General features: G+C 30.9%; 2 non-coding genes across 2 annotated transcripts; both read right to left on the bottom strand.

Annotated features, from left to right (window-relative positions):
• Positions 1–9614: 9614 nt before the first annotated feature.
• TRNAR-UCG (transfer RNA arginine (anticodon UCG)) lies at positions 9615–9687 on the bottom strand. The gene has a single exon. It is a non-coding gene; the product is annotated as a tRNA-Arg (tRNA).
• A 3763-nt stretch (positions 9688–13450) lies between these two features.
• Positions 13451–13523, bottom strand: TRNAR-UCG (transfer RNA arginine (anticodon UCG)). Its single transcript has one exon. It is a non-coding gene; the product is annotated as a tRNA-Arg (tRNA).
• Between the last annotated feature and the right edge of the window lie 4456 nt (positions 13524–17979).

Raw genomic sequence — 17979 nt, 5'->3', positions numbered from 1 at the left:
GATTTCAAATAGTGACAAAAAGAATGACTTGAAAACGAAGGGACACGAACCCTCAATCTTCTGATCAGAAGTCAGATGCCTCATCCATTATGCCATGCTGTCATCTATGTCGAAATTGTCGAACCTGTGGAAGGTGTGGTAATAGTAACCTCAAGTATAACATTCAAAATTTAGATGCTTTTTCTAGAGGTATGTTTTGGAAAAACTTGCATATGAATTACAAAATGAAATCCAACATATTTTAGTGATTTATGTTGAGTGAACATTACAAAGTATACCTTTCACATAGCCTAGATTTTGTAAAATCCTTAACTTAGCTGAGAAATAACTTAACTTTTCTATAGGCATGCTATAAAGTTTTATAAAAAGATTAGGGATGTAGGCATTAGAGCAATTTCTCATTGAACTATGGGTGTTCTGATTTCACTGATTCCTTCTAAACATGTGAGATGTATTTTTTATATGCAGATATGCAAATAACCATTATAGTATCAATTTGGTCAAAGAACTGCTTTGCAACACAGATTACCAAAATCAAACAAGTTAACAGGTAAACACTTACATTTTCCTAAAGGTTTTTTAAGTTTTATGAAAATATTAGGGATGTAGGCTTTATAGCAATTTCTCATTGGACTATGGATGTTCGGATTTCGATGATTCATTTTAAACATGTGAGATATAATTTTTATATGCAGATATGCAAATATCCTTTATTGTATCAATTTGGTCAAAGATTTTTTTCCAACACAGATTACCAAAATTGAACAAGTTAAGAGGTAAATACTTACATTTTCCAAAAGGATACCTTTTACTATGCACCAAAAACCTAAAAAACCTATAACTATGTGTACATCATGCACATCATTGTTTATGTTGTATTTATTTTCCTATGGGAATTACATTTAGAAATGTACATTCTTTACAACATTGTCATCCATTGAATTCATGCAGAGTTTGAAGATTTCAAATAGTGACAAAAAGAATGACTTGACCACGAAGGGACACGAACCCTCAATCTTCTGATCAGAAGTCAGACGCCTCATCCATTATGCCACGCTGTCATCTATGTCGAAATTGTCGAACCTGTGGAAGGTGTGGTAATAGTAACCTCAAGTATAACATTCAAAATTTAGATGCTTTTTCTAGAGGTATGTTTTGGAAAAACTTGCATATGAATTACAAAATGAAATCCAACATATTTTAGTGATTTATGTTGAGTGAACATTACAAAGTATACCTTTCACATAGCCTAGATTTTGTAAAATCCTTAACTTAGCTGAGAAATAACTTAACTTTTCTATAGGCATGCTATAAAGTTTTATAAAAAGATTAGGGATGTAGGTATTAGAGCAATTTCTCATTGAACTATGGGTGTTCTGATTTCACTGATTCCTTCTAAACATGTGAGATGTATTTTTTATATGCAGATATGCAAATAACCATTATAGTATCAATTTGGTCAAAGAACTGCTTTGCAACACAGATTACCAAAATCAAACAAGTTAACAGGTAAACACTTACATTTTCCTAAAGGTTTTTTAAGTTTTATGAAAATATTAGGGATGTAGGCTTTATAGCAATTTCTCATTGGACTATGGATGTTCGGATTTCGATGATTCATTTTAAACATGTGAGATATAATTTTTATATGCAGATATGCAAATATCCTTTATTGTATCAATTTGGTCAAAGATTTTTTTCCAACACAGATTACCAAAATTGAACAAGTTAAGAGGTAAATACTTACATTTTCCAAAAGGATACCTTTTACTATGCACCAAAAACCTAAAAAACCTATAACTATGTGTACATCATGCACATCATTGTTTATGTTGTATTTATTTTCCTATGGGAATTACATTTAGAAATGTACATTCTTTACAACATTGTCATCCATTGAATTCATGCAGAGTTTGAAGATTTCAAATAGTGACAAAAAGAATGACTTGACCACGAAGGGACACGAACCCTCAATCTTCTGATCAGAAGTCAGACGCCTCATCCATTATGCCATGCTGTCATCTATGTCGAAATTGTCGAACCTGTGGAAGGTGTGGTAATAGTAACCTCAAGTATAACATTCAAAATTTAGAAGCTTTTTCTAGAGGTATGTTTTGGAAAAACTTGCATATGAATTACAAAATGAAATCCAACATATTTTAGTGATTTATGTTGAGTGAACATTACAAAGTATACCTTTCACATAGCCTAGATTTTGTAAAATCCTTAACTTAGCTGAGAAATAACTTAACTTTTCTATAGGCATGCTATAAAGTTTTATAAAAAGATTAGGGATGTAGGCATTAGAGCAATTTCTCATTGAACTATGGGTGTTCTGATTTCACTGATTCCTTCTAAACATGTGAGATGTATTTTTTATATGCAGATATGCAAATAACCATTATAGTATCAATTTGGTCAAAGAACTGCTTTGCAACACAGATTACCAAAATCAAACAAGTTAACAGGTAAACACTTACATTTTCCTAAAGGTTTTTTAAGTTTTATGAAAATATTAGGGATGTAGGCTTTATAGCAATTTCTCATTGGACTATGGATGTTCGGATTTCGATGATTCATTTTAAACATGTGAGATATAATTTTTATATGCAGATATGCAAATATCCTTTATTGTATCAATTTGGTCAAAGATTTTTTTCCAACACAGATTACCAAAATTGAACAAGTTAAGAGGTAAATACTTACATTTTCCAAAAGGATACCTTTTACTATGCACCAAAAACCTAAAAAACCTATAACTATGTGTACATCATGCACATCATTGTTTATGTTGTATTTATTTTCCTATGGGAATTACATTTAGAAATGTACATTCTTTACAACATTGTCATCCATTGAATTCATGCAGAGTTTGAAGATTTCAAATAGTGACAAAAAGAATGACTTGACCACGAAGGGACATGAACACTCAATCTTCTGATCAGAAGTCAGACGCCTCATCCATTATGCCACGCTGTCATCTATGTCAAAATTGTCGAACCTGTGGAAGGTGTGGTAATAGTAACCTCAAGTATAACATTCAAAATTTAGAAGCTTTTTCTAGAGGTATGTTTTGGAAAAACTTGCATATGAATTACAAAATGAAATCCAACATATTTTAGTGATTTATGTTGAGTGAACATTACAAAGTATACCTTTCACATAGCCTAGATTTTGTAAAATCCTTAACTTAGCTGAGAAATAACTTAACTTTTCTATAGGCATGCTATAAAGTTTTATAAAAAGATTAGGGATGTAGGCATTAGAGCAATTTCTCATTGAGCTATGGCTGTTCTGATTTCACTGATTCCTTCTAAACATGTGAGATGTATTTTTTATATGCAGATATACAAATAACCATTATAGTATCAATTTGGTCAAACAATTGCTTTGCAACACAGATTACCAAAATCAAACAAGTTAACAGGTAAACACTGACATTTTCCTAAAGTTTTTTTAAGTTTTATGAAAATATTAGGGATGTAGGCTTTATAGCAATTTCTCATTGGCCTATGGATGTTCGGATTTCAGTGATTCATTTTAAACATGTGAGATATAATTTTTATATGCAGATATGCAAATATCCTTTATTGTAACAATTTGGTCAAAGATTTTTTTCCAACACAGATTACCAAAATTGAACAAGTTAAGAGGTAAATACATTTTCCAAAAGGATACCTTTTACTATGCACCAAAAACCTAAAAAACCTATAACTATGTGTACATCATGCACATCATTGTTTATGTTGTATTTATTTTCCTATGGGAATTACATTTAGAAATGTACATTCTTTACAACATTGTCATCCATTGAATTCATGCAGAGTTTGAAGATTTCAAATAGTGACAAAAAGAATGACTTGACCTCGAAGGGACACGAACCCTCAATCTTCTGATCAGAAGTCAGACACCTCATCCATTATGCCACGCTGTCATCTATGTCAAAATTGTCGAACCTGTGGAAGGTGTGGTAATAGTAACCTCAAGTATAACATTCAAAATTTAGAAGCTTTTTCTAGAGGTATGTTTTGGAAAAACTTGCATATGAATTACAAAATGAAATCCAACATATTTTAGTGATTTATGTTGAGTGAACATTACAAAGTATACCTTTCACATAGCCTAGATTTTGTAAAATCCTTAACTTAGCTGAGAAATAACTTAACTTTTCTATAGGCATGCTATAAAGTTTTATAAAAAGATTAGGGATGTAGGCATTAGAGCAATTTCTCATTGAACTATGGGTGTTCTGATTTCACTGATTCCTTCTAAACATGTGAGATGTATTTTTTATATGCAGATATGCAAATAACCATTATAGTATCAATTTGGTCAAAGAACTGCTTTGCAACACAGATTACCAAAATCAAACAAGTTAACAGGTAAACACTGACATTTTCCTAAAGGTTTTTTAAGTTTTATGAAAATATTAGGGATGTAGGCTTTATAGCAATTTCTCATTGGACTATGGATGTTCGGATTTCAATGATTCATTTTAAACATGTGAGATATAATTTTTATATGCAGATATGCAAATATCCTTTATTGTATCAATTTGGTCAAAGATTTTTTTCCAACACAGATTACCAAAATTGAACAAGTTAAGAGGTAAATACTTACATTTTCCAAAAGGATACCTTTTACTATGCACCAAAAACCTAAAAAACCTATAACTATGTGTACATCATGCACATCATTGTTTATGTTGTATTTATTTTCCTATGGGAATTACATTTAGAAATGTACATTCTTTACAACATTGTCATCCATTGAATTCATGCAGAGTTTGAAGATTTCAAATAGTGACAAAAAGAATGACTTGACCACGAAGGGACATGAACCCTCAATCTTCTGATCAGAAGTCAGACGCCTCATCCATTATGCCACGCTGTCATCTATGTCAAAATTGTCGAACCTGTGGAAGGTGTGGTAATAGTAACCTCAAGTATAACATTCAAAATTTAGAAGCTTTTTCTAGAGGTATGTTTTGGAAAAACTTGCATATGAATTACAAAATGAAATCCAACATATTTTAGTGATTTATGTTGAGTGAACATTACAAAGTATACCTTTCACATAGCCTAGATTTTGTAAAATCCTTAACTTAGCTGAGAAATAACTTAACTTTTCTATAGGCATGCTATAAAGTTTTATAAAAAGATTAGGGATGTAGGCATTAGAGCAATTTCTCATTGAGCTATGGCTGTTCTGATTTCACTGATTCCTTCTAAACATGTGAGATGTATTTTTTATATGCAGATATACAAATAACCATTATAGTATCAATTTGGTCAAACAATTGCTTTGCAACACAGATTACCAAAATCAAACAAGTTAACAGGTAAACACTGACATTTTCCTAAAGTTTTTTTAAGTTTTATGAAAATATTAGGGATGTAGGCTTTATAGCAATTTCTCATTGGCCTATGGATGTTCGGATTTCAGTGATTCATTTTAAACATGTGAGATATAATTTTTATATGCAGATATGCAAATATCCTTTATTGTAACAATTTGGTCAAAGATTTTTTTCCAACACAGATTACCAAAATTGAACAAGTTAAGAGGTAAATACTTACATTTTCCAAAAGGATACCTTTTACTATGCACCAAAAACCTAAAAAACCTATAACTATGTGTACATCATGCACATCATTGTTTATGTTGTATTTATTTTCCTATGGGAATTACATTTAGAAATGTACATTCTTTACAACATTGTCATCCATTGAATTCATGCAGAGTTTGAAGATTTCAAATAGTGACAAAAAGAATGACTTGAACTCGAAGGGACACGAACCCTCAATCTTCTGATCAGAAGTCAGACACCTCATCCATTATGCCACGCTGTCATCTATGTCGAAATTGTCGAACCTGTTGAAGGTGTGGTAATAGTAACCTCAAGTATAACATTCAAAATTTAGAAGCTTTTTCTAGAGGTATGTTTTGGAAAAACTTGCATATGAATTACAAAATGAAATCCAACATATTTTAGTGATTTATGTTGAGTGAACATTACAAAGTATACCTTTCACATAGCCTAGATTTTGTAAAATCCTTAACTTAGCTGAGAAATAACTTAACTTTTCTATAGGCATGCTATAAAGTTTTATAAAAAGATTAGGGATGTAGGCATTAGAGCAATTTCTCATTGAAGTATGGGTGTTCTGATTTCACTGATTCCTTCTAAACATGTGAGATGTATTTTTTATATGCAGATATGCAAATAACCATTATAGTATCAATTTGGTCAAAGAACTGCTTTGCAACACAGATTACCAAAATCAAACAAGTTAACAGGTAAACACTGACATTTTCCTAAAGGTTTTTTAAGTTTTATGAAAATATTAGGGATGTAGGCTTTATAGCAATTTCTCATTGGACTATGGATGTTCGGATTTCAATGATTCATTTTAAACATGTGAGATATAATTTTTATATGCAGATATGCAAATATCCTTTATTGTATCAATTTGGTCAAAGATTTTTTTCCAACACAGATTACCAAAATTGAACAAGTTATGAGGTACATACTTACATTTTCCAAAAGGATACCTTTTACTATGCACCAAAAACCTAAAAAACCTATAACTTTGTGTACATCATGCACATCATTGTTTATGTTTAATTATTTTCCTATGGGAATTACATTTAGAAATGTACATTCTTTACAACATTATCATCCATTGAATTCATGCAGAGTTTGAAGATTTCAAATAGTGACAAAAAGAATGACTTGAAAACGAAGGGACACGAACCCTCAATCTTCTGATAAGAAGTCAGATGCCTCATCCATTATGCCATGCTGTCATCTATGTCGAAATTGTCGAACCTGTGGAAGGTGTGGTAATAGTAACCTCAAGTATAACATTCAAAATTTAGATGCTTTTTCTAGAGGTATGTTTTGGAAAAACTTGCATATGAATTACAAAATGAAATCCAACATATTTTAGTGATTTATGTTGAGTGAACATTACAAAGTATACCTTTCACATAGCCTAGATTTTGTAAAATCCTTAACTTAGCTGAGAAATAACTTAACTTTTCTATAGGCATGCTATAAAGTTTTATAAAAAGATTAGGGATGTAGGCATTAGAGCAATTTCTCATTGAACTATGGGTGTTCTGATTTCACTGATTCCTTCTAAACATGTGAGATGTATTTTTTATATGCAGATATGCAAATAACCATTATAGTATCAATTTGGTCAAAGAACTGCTTTGCAACACAGATTACCAAAATCAAACAAGTTAACAGGTAAACACTTACATTTTCCTAAAGGTTTTTTAAGTTTTATGAAAATATTAGGGATGTAGGCTTTATAGCAATTTCTCATTGGACTATGGATGTTCGGATTTCGATGATTCATTTTAAACATGTGAGATATAATTTTTATATGCAGATATGCAAATATCCTTTATTGTATCAATTTGGTCAAAGATTTTTTTCCAACACAGATTACCAAAATTGAACAAGTTAAGAGGTAAATACTTACATTTTCCAAAAGGATACCTTTTACTATGCACCAAAAACCTAAAAAACCTATAACTATGTGTACATCATGCACATCATTGTTTATGTTGTATTTATTTTCCTATGGGAATTACATTTAGAAATGTACATTCTTTACAACATTGTCATCCATTGAATTCATGCAGAGTTTGAAGATTTCAAATAGTGACAAAAAGAATGACTTGACCACGAAGGGACACGAACCCTCAATCTTCTGATCAGAAGTCAGACGCCTCATCCATTATGCCACGCTGTCATCTATGTCGAAATTGTCGAACCTGTGGAAGGTGTGGTAATAGTAACCTCAAGTATAACATTCAAAATTTAGAAGCTTTTTCTAGAGGTATGTTTTGGAAAAACTTGCATATGAATTACAAAATGAAATCCAACATATTTTAGTGATTTATGTTGAGTGAACATTACAAAGTATACCTTTCACATAGCCTAGATTTTGTAAAATCCTTAACTTAGCTGAGAAATAACTTAACTTTTCTATAGGCATGCTATAAAGTTTTATAAAAAGATTAGGGATGTAGGCATTAGAGCAATTTCTCATTGAGCTATGGCTGTTCTGATTTCACTGATTCCTTCTAAACATGTGAGATGTATTTTTTATATGCAGATATACAAATAACCATTATAGTATCAATTTGGTCAAACAATTGCTTTGCAACACAGATTACCAAAATCAAACAAGTTAACAGGTAAACACTGACATTTTCCTAAAGGTTTTTTAAGTTTTATGAAAATATTAGGGATGTAGGCTTTATAGCAATTTCTCATTGGCCTATGGATGTTCGGATTTCAGTGATTCATTTTAAACATGTGAGATATAATTTTTATATGCAGATATGCAAATATCCTTTATTGTAACAATTTGGTCAAAGATTTTTTTCCAACACAGATTACCAAAATTGAACAAGTTAAGAGGTAAATACTTACATTTTCCAAAAGGATACCTTTTACTATGCACCAAAAACCTAAAAAACCTATAACTATGTGTACATCATGCACATCATTGTTTATGTTGTATTTATTTTCCTATGGGAATTACATTTAGAAATGTACATTCTTTACAACATTGTCATCCATTGAATTCATGCAGAGTTTGAAGATTTCAAATAGTGACAAAAAGAATGACTTGAAATCGAAGGGACACGAACCCTCAATCTTCTGATCAGAAGTCAGATGCCTTATCCATTATGCCATGCTGTCATCTATGTCGAAATTGTCGAACCTGTGGAAGGTGTGGTAATAGTAACCTCAAGTATAACATTCAAAATTTAAATGCTTTTTCTAGAGGTATGTTTTGGAAAAACTTGCATATGAATTACAAAATGAAATCCAACATATTTTAGTGATTTATGTTGAGTGAACATTACAAAGTATACCTTTCACATAGCCTAGATTTTGTAAAATCCTTAACTTAGCTGAGAAATAACTTAACTTTTCTATAGGCATGCTATAAAGTTTTATAAAAAGATTAGGGATGTAGGCATTAGAGCAATTTCTCATTGAACTATGGGTGTTCTGATTTCACTGATTCCTTCTAAACATGTGAGATGTATTTTTTATATGCAAATATGCAAATAACCATTATAGTATCAATTTGGTCAAAGAACTGCTTTGCAACACAGATTACCAAAATCAAACAAGTTAACAGGTAAACACTTACATTTTCCTAAAGGTTTTTTAAGTTTTATGAAAATATTAGGGATGTAGGCTTTATAGCAATTTCTCATTGGACTATGGATGTTCGGATTTCGATGATTCATTTTAAACATGTGAGATATAATTTTTATATGCAGATATGCAAATATCCTTTATTGTATCAATTTGGTCAAAGATTTTTTTCCAACACAGATTACCAAAATTGAACAAGTTAAGAGGTAAATACTTACCTTTTCCAAAAGGATACCTTTTACTATGCACCAAAAACCTAAAAAAACTATAACTATGTGTACATCATGCACTTCATTGTTTATGTTGTATTTATTTTCCTATGGGAATTACATTTAGAAATGTACATTCTTTACAACATTGTCATCCATTGAATTCATGCAGAGTTTGAAGATTTCAAATTGTGACAAAATGAAAGACTCGACCACAAAGGGACTCGAACCCTCAATCTTCTGATCCGAAGTCAGACGCCTTATCCATTAGGCCACGCTGTCATCTTTATAGAAGATGTCGAACCTGTGGAAGGTGTGGTAATAGTAACCTCCAGTATAACATTCAAAATTTAGAAGTTTTTTCTAGATATATGTTTTGGAAAAACTTGCAGATGAATTACAAAATGAAATCCAACATATTTTAGTGATTTATGTTGAGTGAACATTACAAAGTATACCTTTCACATAGCCTAGATTTTGTAAAATCCTTAACTTAGCTGAGAAATAACTTAACTTTTCTATAGGCATGCTATAAAGTTTTATAAAAAGATTAGGGATGTAGGCATTAGAGCAATTTCTCATTGAGCTATGGCTGTTCTGATTTCACTGATTCCTTCTAAACATGTGAGATGTATTTTTTATATGCAGATATGCAAATAACCATTATAGTATCAATTTGGTCAAACAATTGCTTTGCAACACAGATTACCAAAATCAAACAAGTTAACAGGTAAACACTGACATTTTCCTAAAGGTTTTTTAAGTTTTATGAAAATATTAGGGATGTAGGCTTTATAGCAATTTCTCATTGGACTATGGATGTTCGGATTTCAATGATTCATTTTAAACATGTGAGATATAATTTTTATATGCAGATATGCAAATATCCTTTATTGTAACAATTTGGTCAAAGATTTTTTTCCAACACAGATTACCAAAATTGAACAAGTTAAGAGGTAAATACTTACATTTTCCAAAAGGATACCTTTTACTATGCACCAAAAACCTAAAAAACCTATAACTATGTGTACATCATGCACATCATTGTTTATGTTGTATTTATTTTCCTATGGGAATTACATTTAGAAATGTACATTCTTTACAACATTGTCATCCATTGAATTCATGCAGAGTTTGAAGATTTCAAATAGTGACAAAAAGAATGACTTGACCTCGAAGGGACACGAACCCACAATCTTCTGATCAGAAGTCAGACACCTCATCCATTATGCCACGCTGTCATCTATGTTGAAATTGTCGAACCTGTGGAAGGTGTGGTAATAGTAACCTCAAGTATAACATTCAAAATTTAGAAGCTTTTTCTAGAGGTATGTTTTGGAAAAACTTGCATATGAATTACAAAATGAAATCCAACATATTTTAGTGATTTATGTTGAGTGAACATTACAAAGTATACCTTTCACATAGCCTAGATTTTGTAAAATCCTTAACTTAGCTGAGAAATAACTTAACTTTTCTATAGGCATGCTATAAAGTTTTATAAAAAGATTAGGGATGTAGGCATTAGAGCAATTTCTCATTGAACTATGGGTGTTCTGATTTCACTGATTCCTTCTAAACATGTGAGATGTATTTTTTATATGCAGATATGCAAATAACCATTATAGTATCAATTTGGTCAAAGAACTGCTTTGCAACACAGATTACCAAAATCAAACAAGTTAACAGGTAAACACTTACATTTTCCTAAAGGTTTTTTAAGTTTTATGAAAATATTAGGGATGTAGGCTTTATAGCAATTTCTCATTGGACTATGGATGTTCGGATTTCGATGATTCATTTTAAACATGTGAGATATAATTTTTATATGCAGATATGCAAATATCCTTTATTGTATCAATTTGGTCAAAGATTTTTTTCCAACACAGATTACCAAAATTGAACAAGTTAAGAGGTAAATACTTACATTTTCCAAAAGGATACCTTTTACTATGCACCAAAAACCTAAAAAACCTATAACTATGTGTACATCATGCACATCATTGTTTATGTTGTATTTATTTTCCTATGGGAATTACATTTAGAAATGTACATTCTTTACAACATTGTCATCCATTGAATTCATGCAGAGTTTGAAGATTTCAAATAGTGACAAAAAGAATGACTTGACCACGAAGGGACACGAACCCTCAATCTTCTGATCAGAAGTCAGACGCCTCATCCATTATGCCACGCTGTCATCTATGTCGAAATTGTCGAACCTGTGGAAGGTGTGGTAATAGTAACCTCAAGTATAACATTCAAAATTTAGAAGCTTTTTCTAGAGGTATGTTTTGGAAAAACTTGCATATGAATTACAAAATGAAATCCAACATATTTTAGTGATTTATGTTGAGTGAACATTACAAAGTATACCTTTCACATAGCCTAGATTTTGTAAAATCCTTAACTTAGCTGAGAAATAACTTAACTTTTCTATAGGCATGCTATAAAGTTTTATAAAAAGATTAGGGATGTAGGCATTAGAGCAATTTCTCATTGAGCTATGGCTGTTCTGATTTCACTGATTCCTTCTAAACATGTGAGATGTATTTTTTATATGCAGATATACAAATAACCATTATAGTATCAATTTGGTCAAACAATTGCTTTGCAACACAGATTACCAAAATCAAACAAGTTAACAGGTAAACACTGACATTTTCCTAAAGGTTTTTTAAGTTTTATGAAAATATTAGGGATGTAGGCTTTATAGCAATTTCTCATTGGCCTATGGATGTTCGGATTTCAGTGATTCATTTTAAACATGTGAGATATAATTTTTATATGCAGATATGCAAATATCCTTTATTGTAACAATTTGGTCAAAGATTTTTTTCCAACACAGATTACCAAAATTGAACAAGTTAAGAGGTAAATACTTACATTTTCCAAAAGGATACCTTTTACTATGCACCAAAAACCTAAAAAACCTATAACTATGTGTACATCATGCACATCATTGTTTATGTTGTATTTATTTTCCTATGGGAATTACATTTAGAAATGTACATTCTTTACAACATTGTCATCCATTGAATTCATGCAGAGTTTGAAGATTTCAAATAGTGACAAAAAGAATGACTTGAAAACGAAGGGACACGAACCCTCAATCTTCTGATCAGAAGTCAGATGCCTTATCCATTATGCCATGCTGTCATCTATGTCGAAATTGTCGAACCTGTGGAAGGTGTGGTAATAGTAACCTCAAGTATAACATTCAAAATTTAAATGCTTTTTCTAGAGGTATGTTTTGGAAAAACTTGCATATGAATTACAAAATGAAATCCAACATATTTTAGTGATTTATGTTGAGTGAACATTACAAAGTATACCTTTCACATAGCCTAGATTTTGTAAAATCCTTAACTTAGCTGAGAAATAACTTAACTTTTCTATAGGCATGCTATAAAGTTTTATAAAAAGATTAGGGATGTAGGCATTAGAGCAATTTCTCATTGAACTATGGGTGTTCTGATTTCACTGATTCCTTCTAAACATGTGAGATGTATTTTTTATATGCAAATATGCAAATAACCATTATAGTATCAATTTGGTCAAAGAACTGCTTTGCAACACAGATTACCAAAATCAAACAAGTTAACAGGTAAACACTTACATTTTCCTAAAGGTTTTTTAAGTTTTATGAAAATATTAGGGATGTAGGCTTTATAGCAATTTCTCATTGGACTATGGATGTTCGGATTTCGATGATTCATTTTAAACATGTGAGATATAATTTTTATATGCAGATATGCAAATATCCTTTATTGTATCAATTTGGTCAAAGATTTTTTTCCAACACAGATTACCAAAATTGAACAAGTTAAGAGGTAAATACTTACCTTTTCCAAAAGGATACCTTTTACTATGCACCAAAAACCTAAAAAAACTATAACTATGTGTACATCATGCACTTCATTGTTTATGTTGTATTTATTTTCCTATGGGAATTACATTTAGAAATGTACATTCTTTACAACATTGTCATCCATTGAATTCATGCAGAGTTTGAAGATTTCAAATTGTGACAAAATGAAAGACTCGACCACAAAGGGACTCGAACCCTCAATCTTCTGATCCGAAGTCAGACGCCTTATCCATTAGGCCACGCTGTCATCTTTATAGAAGATGTCGAACCTGTGGAAGGTGTGGTAATAGTAACCTCCAGTATAACATTCAAAATTTAGAAGTTTTTTCTAGATATATGTTTTGGAAAAACTTGCAGATGAATTACAAAATGAAATCCAACATATTTTAGTGATTTATGTTGAGTGAACATTACAAAGTATACCTTTCACATAGCCTAGATTTTGTAAAATCCTTAACTTAGCTGAGAAATAACTTAACTTTTCTATAGGCATGCTATAAAGTTTTATAAAAAGATTAGGGATGTAGGCATTAGAGCAATTTCTCATTGAGCTATGGCTGTTCTGATTTCACTGATTCCTTCTAAACATGTGAGATGTATTTTTTATATGCAGATATGCAAATAACCATTATAGTATCAATTTGGTCAAACAATTGCTTTGCAACACAGATTACCAAAATCAAACAAGTTAACAGGTAAACACTGACATTTTCCTAAAGGTTTTTTAAGTTTTATGAAAATATTAGGGATGTAGGCTTTATAGCAATTTCTCATTGGACTATGGATGTTCGGATTTCAATGATTCATTTTAAACATGTGAGATATAATTTTTATATGCAGATATGCAAATATCCTTTATTGTAACAATTTGGTCAAAGATTTTTTTCCAACACAGATTACCAAAATTGAACAAGTTAAGAGGTAAATACTTACATTTTCCAAAAGGATACCTTTTACTATGCACCAAAAACCTAAAAAACCTATAACTATGTGTACATCATGCACATCATTGTTTATGTTGTATTTATTTTCCTATGGGAATTACATTTAGAAATGTACATTCTTTACAACATTGTCATCCATTGAATTCATGCAGAGTTTGAAGATTTCAAATAGTGACAAAAAGAATGACTTGACCTCGAAGGGACACGAACCCACAATCTTCTGATCAGAAGTCAGACACCTCATCCATTATGCCACGCTGTCATCTATGTTGAAATTGTCGAACCTGTGGAAGGTGTGGTAATAGTAACCTCAAGTATAACATTCAAAATTTAGAAGCTTTTTCTAGAGGTATGTTTTGGAAAAACTTGCATATGAATTACAAAATGAAATCCAACATATTTTAGTGATTTATGTTGAGTGAACATTACAAAGTATACCTTTCACATAGCCTAGATTTTGTAAAATCCTTAACTTAGCTGAGAAATAACTTAACTTTTCTATAGGCATGCTATAAAGTTTTATAAAAAGATTAGGGATGTAGGCATTAGAGCAATTTCTCATTGAACTATGGGTGTTCTGATTTCACTGATTCCTTCTAAACATGTGAGATGTATTTTTTATATGCAGATATGCAAATAACCATTATAGTATCAATTTGGTCAAAGAACTGCTTTGCAACACAGATTACCAAAATCAAACAAGTTAACAGGTAAACACTTACATTTTCCTAAAGGTTTTTTAAGTTTTATGAAAATATTAGGGATGTAGGCTTTATAGCAATTTCTCATTGGACTATGGATGTTCGGATTTCGATGATTCATTTTAAACATGTGAGATATAATTTTTATATGCAGATATGCAAATATCCTTTATTGTATCAATTTGGTCAAAGATTTTTTTCCAACACAGATTACCAAAATTGAACAAGTTAACAGGTAAATACTTACATTTTCCAAAAGGATATCTTTTACTATGCACCAAAAACCTAAAAAACCTATAACTATGTGTACATCATGCACATCATTGTTTATGTTGTATTTATTTTCCTATGGGAATTACATTTAGAAATGTACATTCTTTACAACATTGTCATCCATTGAATTCATGCAGAGTTTGAAGATTTCAAATAGTGACAAAAAGAATGACTTGACCACGAACCCTCAATCTTCTGATCAGAAGTCAGACGCCTCATCCATTATGCCACGCTGTCATCTATGTCGAAATTGTCTAACCTGTGGAAGGTGTGGTAATAGTAACCTCAAGTATAACATTCAAAATTTAGAAGCTTTTTCTAGAGGTATGTTTTGGAAAAACTTGCATATGAATTACAAAATGAAATCCAACATATTTTAGTGATTTATGTTGAGTGAACATTACAAAGTATACCTTTCACATAGCCTAGATTTTGTAAAATCCTTAACTTAGCTGAGAAATAACTTAACTTTTCTATAGGCATGCTATAAAGTTTTATAAAAAGATTAGGGATGTAGGCATTAGAGCAATTTCTCATTGAGCTATGGCTGTTCTGATTTCACTGATTCCTTCTAAACATGTGAGATGTATTTTTTATATGCAGATATACAAATAACCATTATAGTATCAATTTGGTCAAACAATTGCTTTGCAACACAGATTACCAAAATCAAACAAGTTAACAGGTAAACACTGACATTTTCCTAAAGGTTTTTTAAGTTTATGAAAATATTAGGGATGTAGGCTTTATAGCAATTTCTCATTGGCCTATGGATGTTCGGATTTCAGTGATTCATTTTAAACATGTGAGATATAATTTTTATATGCAGATATGCAAATATCCTTTATTGTAACAATTTGGTCAAAGATTTTTTTCCAACACAGATTACCAAAATTGAACAAGTTAAGAGGTAAATACTTACATTTTCCAAAAGGATACCTTTTACTATGCACCAAAAACCTAAAAAACCTATAACTATGTGTACATCATGCACATCATTGTTTATGTTGTATTTATTTTCCTATGGGAATTACATTTAGAAATGTACATTCTTTACAACATTGTCATCCATTGAATTCATGCAGAGTTTGAAGATTTCAAATAGTGACAAAAAGAATGACTTGACCTCAAAGGGACACGAACCCTCAATCTTCTGATCAGAAGTCAGACACCTCATCCATTATGCCACGCTGTCTTCTATGTCGAAATTGTCGAACCTGTGGAAGGTGTGGTAATAGTAACCTCAAGTATAACATTCAAAATTTAGAAGCTTTTTCTAGAGGTATATTTTGGAAAAACTTGCATATGAATTACAAAATGAAATCCAACATATTTTAGTGATTTATGTTGAGTGAACATTACAAAGTATACCTTTCACATAGCCTAGATTTTGTAAAATCCTTAACTTAGCTGAGAAATAACTTAACTTTTCTATAGGCATGCTATAAAGTTTTATAAAAAGATTAGGGATGTAGGCATTAGAGCAATTTCTCATTGAACTATGGGTGTTCTGATTTCACTGATTCCTTCTAAACATGTGAGATGTATTTTTTATATGCAGATATGCAAATAACCATTATAGTATCAATTTGGTCAAAGAACTGCTTTGCAACACAGATTACCAAAATCAAACAAGTTAACAGGTAAACACTGACATTTTCCTAAAGGTTTTTTAAGTTTTATGAAAATATTAGGGATGTAGGCTTTATAGCAATTTCTCATTGGACTATGGATGTTCGGATTTCAATGATTCATTTTAAACATGTGAGATATAATTTTTATATGCAGATATGCAAATATCCTTTATTGTATCAATTTGGTCAAAGATTTTTTTCCAACACAGATTACCAAAATTGAACAAGTTAAGAGGTACATACTTACATTTTCCAAAAGGATACCTTTTACTATGCACCAAAAACCTAAAAAACCTATAACTATGTGTACATCATGCACATCATTGTTTATGTTGTATTTATTTTCCTATGGGAATTACATTTAGAAATGTACATTCTTTACAACATTGTCATCCATTGAATTCATGCAGAGTTTGAAGATTTCAAATAGTGACAAAAAGAATGACTTGAAAACGAAGGGACACGAACCCTCAATCTTCTGATCAGAAGTCAGATGCCTCATCCATTATGCCATGCTGTCATCTATGTCGAAATTGTCGAACCTGTGGAAGGTGTGGTAATAGTAACCTCAAGTATAACATTCAAAATTTAGATGCTTTTTCTAGAGGTATGTTTTGGAAAAACTTGCATATGAATTACAAAATGAAATCCAACATATTTTAGTGATTTATGTTGAGTGAACATTACAAAGTATACCTTTCACATAGCCTAGATTTTGTAAAATCCTTAACTTAGCTGAGAAATAACTTAACTTTTCTATAGGCATGCTATAAAGTTTTATAAAAAGATTAGGGATGTAGGCATTAGAGCAATTTCTCATTGAACTATGGGTGTTCTGATTTCACTGATTCCTTCTAAACATGTGAGATGTATTTTTTATATGCAGATATGCAAATAACCATTATAGTATCAATTTGGTCAAAGAACTGCTTTGCAACACAGATTACCAAAATCAAACAAGTTAACAGGTAAACACTTACATTTTCCTAAAGGTATTTTAAGTTTTATGAAAATATTAGGGATGTAGGCTTTATAGCAATTTCTCATTGGACTATGGATGTTCGGATTTCGATGATTCATTTTAAACATGTGAGATATAATTTTTATATGCAGATATGCAAATATCCTTTATTGTATCAATTTGGTCAAAG

The sequence above is a fragment of the Taudactylus pleione genome, unplaced genomic scaffold, assembly GCF_031769625.1.
Source record: "Taudactylus pleione unplaced genomic scaffold, aTauple2 ptg000612l, whole genome shotgun sequence".
NCBI classification, from domain to species: domain Eukaryota; kingdom Metazoa; phylum Chordata; class Amphibia; order Anura; family Myobatrachidae; genus Taudactylus; species Taudactylus pleione.
The sequence above is the reverse complement of the archived record's forward strand: the minus strand, read 5'-3'. Positions and strand labels throughout refer to the sequence as shown.